Source organism: Octopus sinensis, linkage group LG20 (assembly GCF_006345805.1).
Source record: "Octopus sinensis linkage group LG20, ASM634580v1, whole genome shotgun sequence".
NCBI classification, from domain to species: Eukaryota; Metazoa; Mollusca; class Cephalopoda; order Octopoda; family Octopodidae; genus Octopus; species Octopus sinensis.
The window spans coordinates 6733681-6743680 of NC_043016.1; positions in this window are offsets into that span (position 1 = coordinate 6733681).

Sequence of the window (10000 nt, forward strand, 5' to 3'; positions counted from 1 at the left end):
AAATTTGGGAGTTAAGGCCCCCATTAGGTGCTATATATATATATATATATATATAATATATATATATATAATGTAGGATAAAATATTTTTTCCGAAAAAATTTATCAATGGGTAGCATATTAAAAATACATTTAAAGGTTAAATTTATAAATAACTTATAAAATAAGGGCAAAAGAAAATTCTAATGCCAAATATGCCGAAATGAGACAAATTGTCAATAACCATTATAATCCATGCGTCTCGAAACAAGCCGATAAAATTTCAAAAAAATTCCGTTATTACCGTATTGGTCCCAATTTCAAAGTTATTCATAAGAATTTTCTTCTCCTCATCGATAAATACGTAAGGCATAAATGAAATACTTACTCATACTCATGGAAAAAGCAAGCACTAAAATAACGGAATTTTTTGAAATTTCTATCGGCTTGTTTCGAGACGCATGGAATTATAATGGTTTATTGACAATTTCGGCATATTTGGCATTAGAATTTTTCTTTTGCCCTTATTTTATAATATATATATATATATATATATATATAATATATATACACACACACACATGCAAAGATAAATGATAGATACAACTGAGTGGCAAACAAAAATATGAGACACAGCCTAGTACTTTTTATGTTGATAAGCCTGGTACTTATTCTATTAGTCTGTTCTTGTGAAACCAGTAAGTTATAGGGATGTAAATAAATGAGCAGCAGTTGTGAAGCAGTGATGAGGGCTAAACACAGAGACAAAGACACACACATACACTTACATATATACATACATATATATACGATTGATTTGTTTCAGTTCCTGTCTACGAAATCCATATATATACGTATATGTACACACACAAAGATAAATTGATAGATACAACTGAGTGGGCAAACAAAAATATGAGACACTGCCTAGTACTTTTTATTTTGATAAGCCTGGTACTTAATCTATCAGTTTCTTCTTGTGAAACCAGTAAGTTATAGGGATGTAAATAAACGAACACCAGTTGTGAAGCAGTGATGAGGGAGAAACACAGAGACAAAGACACTCACATAGACTTACATATATACATACATATATATACAATTGATTTCTTTCAGTTTCTGTCTACAAAATCTACTGACAAGGCTTTGGTTGGTCTGAGGCTATAGCGAAAGACACATGCCAAATTACCACACAGTGGGACTGAACTGAGGACCATGTGTTTTGGAACCAAGTTTGTTACCACACAGCCACACCTGCACCTATGTATGTGTGTGTGTGTGTGGGTGGGTGTGTATGCGTGTATGGTTGTATAATGTATGCATGTATATATGTGTACATATTACATGTACATCTACACATACAGTATACATATACATGTATGCATATACATCTCTATATATACATGTATATATATATATATATATATATATATATATATATATATATATAGTTATATATATATATTGAATTAGTATTCAATTTTTCACCGTTATTTTAATTTTAAATTTAAATTACATGTATAATATTACATATATTATATATATATAATGTATATATATATACATGTAAATTAAATTTAAATAAAATAACGGTGAAAAATTGAATACTAATTTGATTAATATGAATTGAAACCCAGTGGTGTAGTATATAAGACCAAAGCGGATCTTCTAGGAAAATGGATGTCCACTGTTATTGGTTCATCCCTCTAATATAATAGTTTGTCTTTAATAGTTTCAGTATTAAAATGAATGTATCTGGCATTACAATAGAGAGATGTTTTTGTTTCACCTTTAACATGTAATACTGAAATAGTGGAGAAGATATGATATTCTGTGGGCTCGCCTAAGGCAAGACGTTAAAATTTTTTTTTGCCCATGACACTAAGTAAGTCATGTGTAAAATTTGAATGCAATTGATTGTGTAGTTCTCAAGTTTTGGGGACTCACACAGACAGACAGACACACATTCTCAGTTTCATATATATATATATATATATATATATATATATATAATATATATATATATATATATATTATATATATATATATAATATATATATATATATGTATATATATATATTTGTATGTATACACCACATATACATGTATAAATATATACATATATATATATCTTTCTATAATGTTGCCACTTGATTTGAAAATGTTTGTATTAATGGAAAACCTCTATAATTGGCTCAGTACTCAGCATCTTAAATCTGTTGTAATATTTACAACATTTAATAAAATGATGTAGTACGAAACGATCGTACCAAATTACCGGAGTCATTTCTTGTTGCTTATTTGACTATAATCACCCCACGGATTTTTATGGATAACACCATACAAAATTCTGGTGCATCTAAATTAAGTACCATATTCATTGAATGTAAATTTTTGTATATATATATATATATATATATATATATATATATATATATATATATATATATATATATATATATATATATATATCTATATATATATATATATACACATATATATCATATATATGTTTATATGCATGTATATATCTCTAGTATTATTTATCTGTCTGTCTATCTGTCTATCTGTCTATCTGTCTATCTATCTATCTATCTATCTATCTATCTATCTATCTATCTATCTATCTATATCGATAAATAATATAATAATGATGATGATGATAATAATAATTAATAATAATAATAATAACAACAATAATAATAATAATAATAATAATAATAATAATAATAATAATAATAATAATAATAATAATATAATAATGATTTCATGTATTTGCCACAAGGGCGACGGATGAGAGGGATATACAGATAATTATTGGGGTATACATATAATAAGGAAATAATAAAAATAAGGAAGAAAGTATACACGGCATACATTGAAAAAGATGGTGCTGATCGTCTCCACTATGGAGACGTTCGGCACCGACAGGAACGAAATGGTTACTCTGCCCCTTAGTTGTCCCAACTTCCGCAACAGTGGCTCGAGTGCCAATACATACAGAAGAGGCGACAGCAGGAAGTCATGACGGACCGAGCGTCCGATGCCAAATGGCTCCGATAGGTGACCGTTTAGTTTGACCACTAATAACGAATAGCCGAGAAGGAAGGCGAAAAAATAGATAAATATAACCCTCTTAACGATGGTTGGTCATGGTAATTGAAGAAGATGAAGATAATGCCAATTATTGTTGGGTCCTTGGGGATAGTATTAGAAGGCACCAAAAGGAATATAAAGGAAATTGGAATAGAGTGCACAGTAGAAATATTACAAAAGATTCGCCTCCTTGGCACAACCAGAATAATCAGAAAGTATTAGATAGTTGAAAAGAAGGGATAGCACGATACCGTAGGCAGAAGATAGCAAGCCCGCTGCACATGTAAGACTCCAGGATTTCCAACGAAACTTGTGATAAAATGAAATAGTAATAGTAATAATAATAATATAATAATATAATAATAATATAATAATACTATAATAATAATAATAATATATAATATGATAATAATAATAATAAATGCCCTGATGCAGTACCAGGCAGTGGGTCTCTGGCTTCTGATCTTAACTGATTGGAAGTGTTATCATGTACATTGTTTTGTCTTGGTATAAAAGATGGGCTACAGCAAATATTCTGCTCAATACCACAGATTTGCTTGTCAGTTGTTTGACCTTAACATTTGATCATGTCCCTTAGTGGCTGACGATATGTGCATCTCTGATCACGAGCAGAAGTAGTGGGGGGAGCATAGCCATGTGTTAAGAGGGATTCTTTGGGGTTTGAATAATTCACCTCTGGAAACATGGGTGGTTCTTTCAACATCCTTAACAACCCTTATTCAGGGACCTTTTGAGCGGATGGGCTACTCAACCTAAGAAAATTCTAACTGGGCCCCACCTGCAAGGTCATTGTGCTGTTTTATTTGATATGAGATCAACCATGTCGCGCACATGGTTGTGATGCATGTGCCTGGTGTACCCTTATCAGACGGGTAGTCATGATGGGTATATTGGGCTTCGTATATTTCCCCAGTGTCACTTTGATGGCATATGCTGCTCTCTCACTCAATAATAATAATAATAATAATAATAATAATAATAATAATCGTATTAACTGGAACGGCTCATGTTCTGTGAAGAGCATTATCGCTGTGAAAATAACATCCATCCATGAATTTATTTATTAATTAATTTTTTAAATACATATTTTACCTGTGAAACTGCGCGTGTAATCTGGGAATGCATACAATGAGCTTCTCTGCCCCAGGTGTACGGAAAAACACTCGGCGAGAAACGGAAGAAAATTTGAAGAAAAGAAGGAAAATAATAATAATAATAATAATGGAAGAAAATTTGAAGAAAAGAAGGAAAAATAATAATAATATTAATAATAATAATAATAATAGTAATAATAATAATAATAATAATAATAATAATAATACTTTTACTTACTTTTACTTTTACTTGTTTCAGTCATTTGACTGTGGCCATGCTGGAGCACCGCCTTTAGTCGAGCAAATCGATCCCGGGACTTATTCTTTGTAAGCCCAGTACTTATTCTATCGGTCTCTTTTGCCGAACCGCTAAGTAACGGGGACGTAAACACACCAGCATCGGTTGTCAAGCAATGCTAGAGGGACAAACACACACACGAACATATACACATACACACATATATACATATACATATATAAAGACTCCGCCGGTTACGACGACGAGGGTCCCAGCTGATACGATCAACGGAACAGCTTGCTCGTGAAATTAACGTGCAAATGGCTGAGCATTCCACAGACACGTGTACCCTTAACGTAAGTCTCGGGGATAATCAGCGTTACACAGAGAGTGACAAGGCTGACCCTTTGAAATACAAGTACACACTCATTTTTGCCAGCTGAGTGGACTGGAGCAACGTGAAATAAAGTGTCTTGCTCAAGGACACAACGCGTCGCCGAATCGAACTCACAACCTTACGATCATGAGCCGAATGCCCTAACCACTAAGCCACGCGCCCTCACATATATACATATATACGACAGGCTTCTTTCAGTTTCCGTCTACCAAATCCACTCACAAGGCTTTGGTTGGCCCAATAATAATAATAATATAATAATAATAATAATAATAATAATAATAATAATAATAATAATAATAATGATAATAATAATGATAATAAAAATGTCCTGATGCAGTACCAGGCAGTGGCTCTCATAGCTTCTGATCTTAACTGATTGGAAGTGTCATCATGTACATTGTTTTGTCTTGGTATAAAAGATGGGTTTTACAGCAAATATTCTGCTCAATACCACAGATCTGCTTGTCAGTTGTTTGACCATAACCAGTTGAGCATGTCCCTTAGTGGCTGACGATATGTGCATCTCTGATCACGAGCAGAAGTAGTGGGGGAGCATCTTAGCCATGTGTTAAGAGGGATTCTTTGGAATTTGGATAATTCACCACTGGCAACATGGGTGTTTCGTTCAACATCCTTAAACAACTCTTAGTTAGGGACATTTTGAGTGGGATGGGATACTCAACCTGAAGAAAATTCTAACTGGGCCCCACCTGCAAGGTCATGTGCTGTTTATTTAGACATAAGATCACCATACAGCGCACATATGGTTTATGATGCATGTGCCTGGTGTACCCTTATCTGACGGGTAGTCATGATGGGTATATTGGGCTTCGTATATTTTACCTCAGTGTCACTTTGATGGCATGAACTGCTCTCTCACTCAATAATAATAATAATAATAATAATAATAATAATATAATAATAATAATAATAATAATAATAGTAATAATAATAATAAGATATGATAGATAATATAATAATAATAATAATAATAATAATAATAATTAATAAAAGATAATAATATATAATAATAATATAATAATAATAATAATAATAATGATAATGATAATAAATAATGATAATGATGATAATGATGATGATGATGATGTGGATGATGATGTTGATGGTGATGGTGATGATGATGATGATGATGATGATGATAGATTAGTACCAGTCCTATTCCAGTTATATGCAATTCAGGCCATAGCCTAATGAAAACAGACAACGAACGCACGCTGTTGATAAGATTGGCTTAAAAAATAAAGCATATCAATGACAGCATGTTTTGTAGATAGGAGAAGAAGGAAAACACGCGATAAACTGAATGACTCATAACACGTAGTCGTAAATTCAAGTTGAACATTCCTTTCTCTCCCACTCGATATCTTATATCTGACGTTGATGCTGGTCAACAGGTATTGATATACGCCCTGATCGTCGCAATTTTGGGTTGCTAGATGTTTCTCTTTCGTCCAAACTGTCGCTTTCACCCATTGAGGTTGACCCAGCTTTCTCGTTTACTTCCATTTGATCATTCGTTGCATTTGTTTCTCGAGATCAAATGTTATCCGAATGGCTGCGCACAACTTGACCACTTGGTAAACGCAAATTGATCAAACTTCCAAAAGTTTCAACTACTGTTGCTGATTCCCAACACGGCTCATTGGGAAATCGAGTATACCCAGCATCGGACGCTTTCAATTGAGGTCCTTCCTTGTTCTTTGCATTCATTCATGTTTGTTTTTCTTCAATATTTTTGTGTGATGACGAGAATAAAAGGTTGAATCTTGTTTGCAGGTTGCGACCAAACAATAACTCAGCTGGACACTTGCCTGTAGATTCAGTTGAGGGTTGTGCGATAGGCAAAAAGTAAATGATCCAGTCTGGTCTGAAGGTTTCCGGTGCTTTGCTTTTCCAATCCATTCTTTACCGTCTGAACAGCTCATTCTGCTAGGCCGTTTGAAAACGGATAATGCGATACCGTTCTTATGGTCGGAAAACCTCACCTGTGAAAGTGGCGCCATTATCTAAACAGATTGTATCTGGAATCCCAATGTAGAAAATGATGAGCATAGTGAGGCTACTATAGATACTGTTGTAGCATGTACCACTGGATGTACATCTATCCATTTCGAATGTGCATCAATAATCAATAAGGACATCATATGATTAAGAGGACCAAAATAATCAACGTGTAACCTTTTTCCACGGTTTTCCTAGCCACTTCCAGGGATGTACAGGACCTGGCGTGTTTTGTCGCTGATATTGTTGACAAACCTCACATCTTCTGCACATCTGCTCAATATCATAATCCAGATTGGGCCACCAACAGCAGCTTCATTCGATTTATGCCTGGATGAGCATCGTGCAACTCATTAAGCAATTGTTGTCTTAATTTAAAGGATACAATTATACGAGGTCCCCAAAATATGCAACATTCGTGCAAACTCAGTTCATCTTCACGCTGTAAAAACGGTTTTAAATCTAAACTTGCTTTGGACGGCCACCCTCTGGACAGTATTTGATCTTTGTCTTAGTCGAAGCACATCCTGTCCTCGGATAGATGCGCCACAAAATGCTGCATCATGTGTACCAGTTCCGCTGGCTGTTCAATTATATGCAACGAAGGGTAAACGACTCAATACATCAGCAGTAACATTCTTAGGCCCAGGAACGTATTATAACTATAAGCACTTAACGTCAAAGCCCATCTGTCTAAGCTGTTTAGTTCGTCTACTGTGCATGCGACTGCCCCTGCTCCATATCTAAGAAGTGAAACCGCCCAGGTATTGATAGCTTCAATCTTATTCCGTCTCTTTAATTTCAACTTAAGAATCAGTCTCAGACTGCGCAAGTTCTTCACCTTAAATTTTTTTGTTACGTTTTTCTCCATCAATTTATCCATTTCCAGTGTCCCTAAGTACTTATAGCCCGACTCTTCGATTTACTTCATAACCTTCCTCGACGGTATCGCTAACCCGTCCATACATTTAATTTTGCCTCTCATCACGACTAACACACCATACTTTTTCAGTCCGAACTCCATTCTGATATTAACACTGAAAGTATACACTGTATCAACGAGAGAACTGACTTGGGATTTATCTTTACCATAAAGTTTGAGGTCATCCATGAATAACAAATGGTTGACTTTTTGTTGGCTGCTCTTGAATACACACCCAGTCTTTGCTTTCCTCAGAATCAGTGCTAGTGGTATCATGCACGGTACAAAGATCATTAGGGAGTAGGCAGTCCCATTGGAAGATGCCTCTCCTGATTTATATTGTCTCTTCCATATGCTGTCAGTTCCGTGCTCCACGTCGCCATACTTTTTCCAAGCACTCTCTCAACATTCGATGCAATACCAAATAGGTTAATACATTCCATAATCCAAGAATGTGGGATCATATTGTATGCCTTACGATAATCGATCCATGATTCTTCTTACAGTCTTGGTACCTCTGCACTTACGCTTACACCATTCTGTTCATGTGGCAAGACTCCACTTTTTCCAGATGTCCGCTCATTTACTATCATTCCAGTCAATAATTTCCACGTAAATGTCAAGCAGGATATCGACCTGTAATTGTCTATTGTATTTCCTTTTTCAATGTTTTTCAAGCACAGTACTGTCCTACCTATTGTCAGCCATTCTGATGTCACTTGGTCGGCAAATAACAAGGTGTGCAGCTATTCGTGTATGACATTCACCAAATCTTTTGATCCAGTAACTTTGAACACCATCGGGTCTTGGTACCTTCCAGTTGCCCATTTTTTTTTGCTGATTTCCTTCACTTCCCGAACTGAAATGACTAGTTCTGGCTATTTTGGACAGACTACTCCATGTTTCAGTTCTTGCAGCTATTCAACAGCCTTCTTATGCTCCTTGTGTTTGCTTCAGATGTCACTCCAAAATCTTTGACTTTCAATGTTATCTTGTATCATCCTTTCATCTGTACACTCTCTACTTATTTCCATGTAGAGTCTCTTCTGATCTACTCTGAATAACCCATTCTACTTGTATCCCTTCATTATTTGGTCGTATCTTACAATCTTTGCTTTCTTTGCAACGTGGCGCTGCTTCAGTTCCTCCATTACCATTTTAAGGCCATTTATTTCAATATCATACTTCCTGTATTTTTGTTCGCTTTTATGCTCGCCCTTCTCCTTTCGGTCTAACACAAAAATGTCCTTCGAGAGCATTTCTAATCCTACCTATATTCTTCTTTTCCACCATGGGTCTTTTCTTTTGGTGTTACAATAAAAACACTGGTAATTGCGCAGCCTGACGATGAAAAAGCAAAATATTATAAATAACGGTGGTAATGAAACTGAAGCTCTTGATGGTGACAGTGTTGCATCCGGCAGGCTCAGAAACAAATAATTTGATCAAGGAAGAAAATATTGTTGTAGTAGAAAATGTGGGTGCTAATGTCAAGAAAAAGAAAGAAAATTATTATTATTATTATTATTATTATTATTATTATTATTATTATTATTATTATTATTATTATTTGATGAAAATTCTCAGCTTATTTGCTGTCCACAGCCAGCCTATTAAGGTGACACATTTTTTATTGGCCATGCTTCAGGAATCCTGTGGAGAATTCTTGCAGTTCCAAGCAATACTAATTTTTGTAGGTGTTCTACCTTTACATTTGTACCAACCTTTTGAGCCATGCTGATACTTCCAAGTGCGCCAATTACTATTGGTATCATGTCAACTCTTCTCGTTGCCTACAATCTTCGTACTTCCCATTTCAAATCGTCGTGGTTCAGTTTTCTTCTTCTTTCACCTTGATCCTGTTGTCACCGGAGCATGCTATGTCAATTATCATACATGTTCTTTCTTTTTTATTCACCACAACAATGACCGGTTTCCCATATCTGGTCAGGTGATCACACTGAATAATTGCATCCCACATGATTTTGTAATCTTCACTCTTGGTGACTCCTTCTGCCGTTTGCTCATACCACGTCTTTGCTCTTTATGGGCCGTGATTTCCATAGAGTTGCCAATGGATCATTCTTGCTATATTGTCATGTCTTCTTTTGCATTCGCGTTTTGCAGGTTTCGGGCATTTTCTAACGATGTGCTGAACTAAGGTAACACTCATTATTCAGATTTCAAGAACTCTGCGAAAGATCCGTGCTGTTCTAAACAATACTGTTTCCT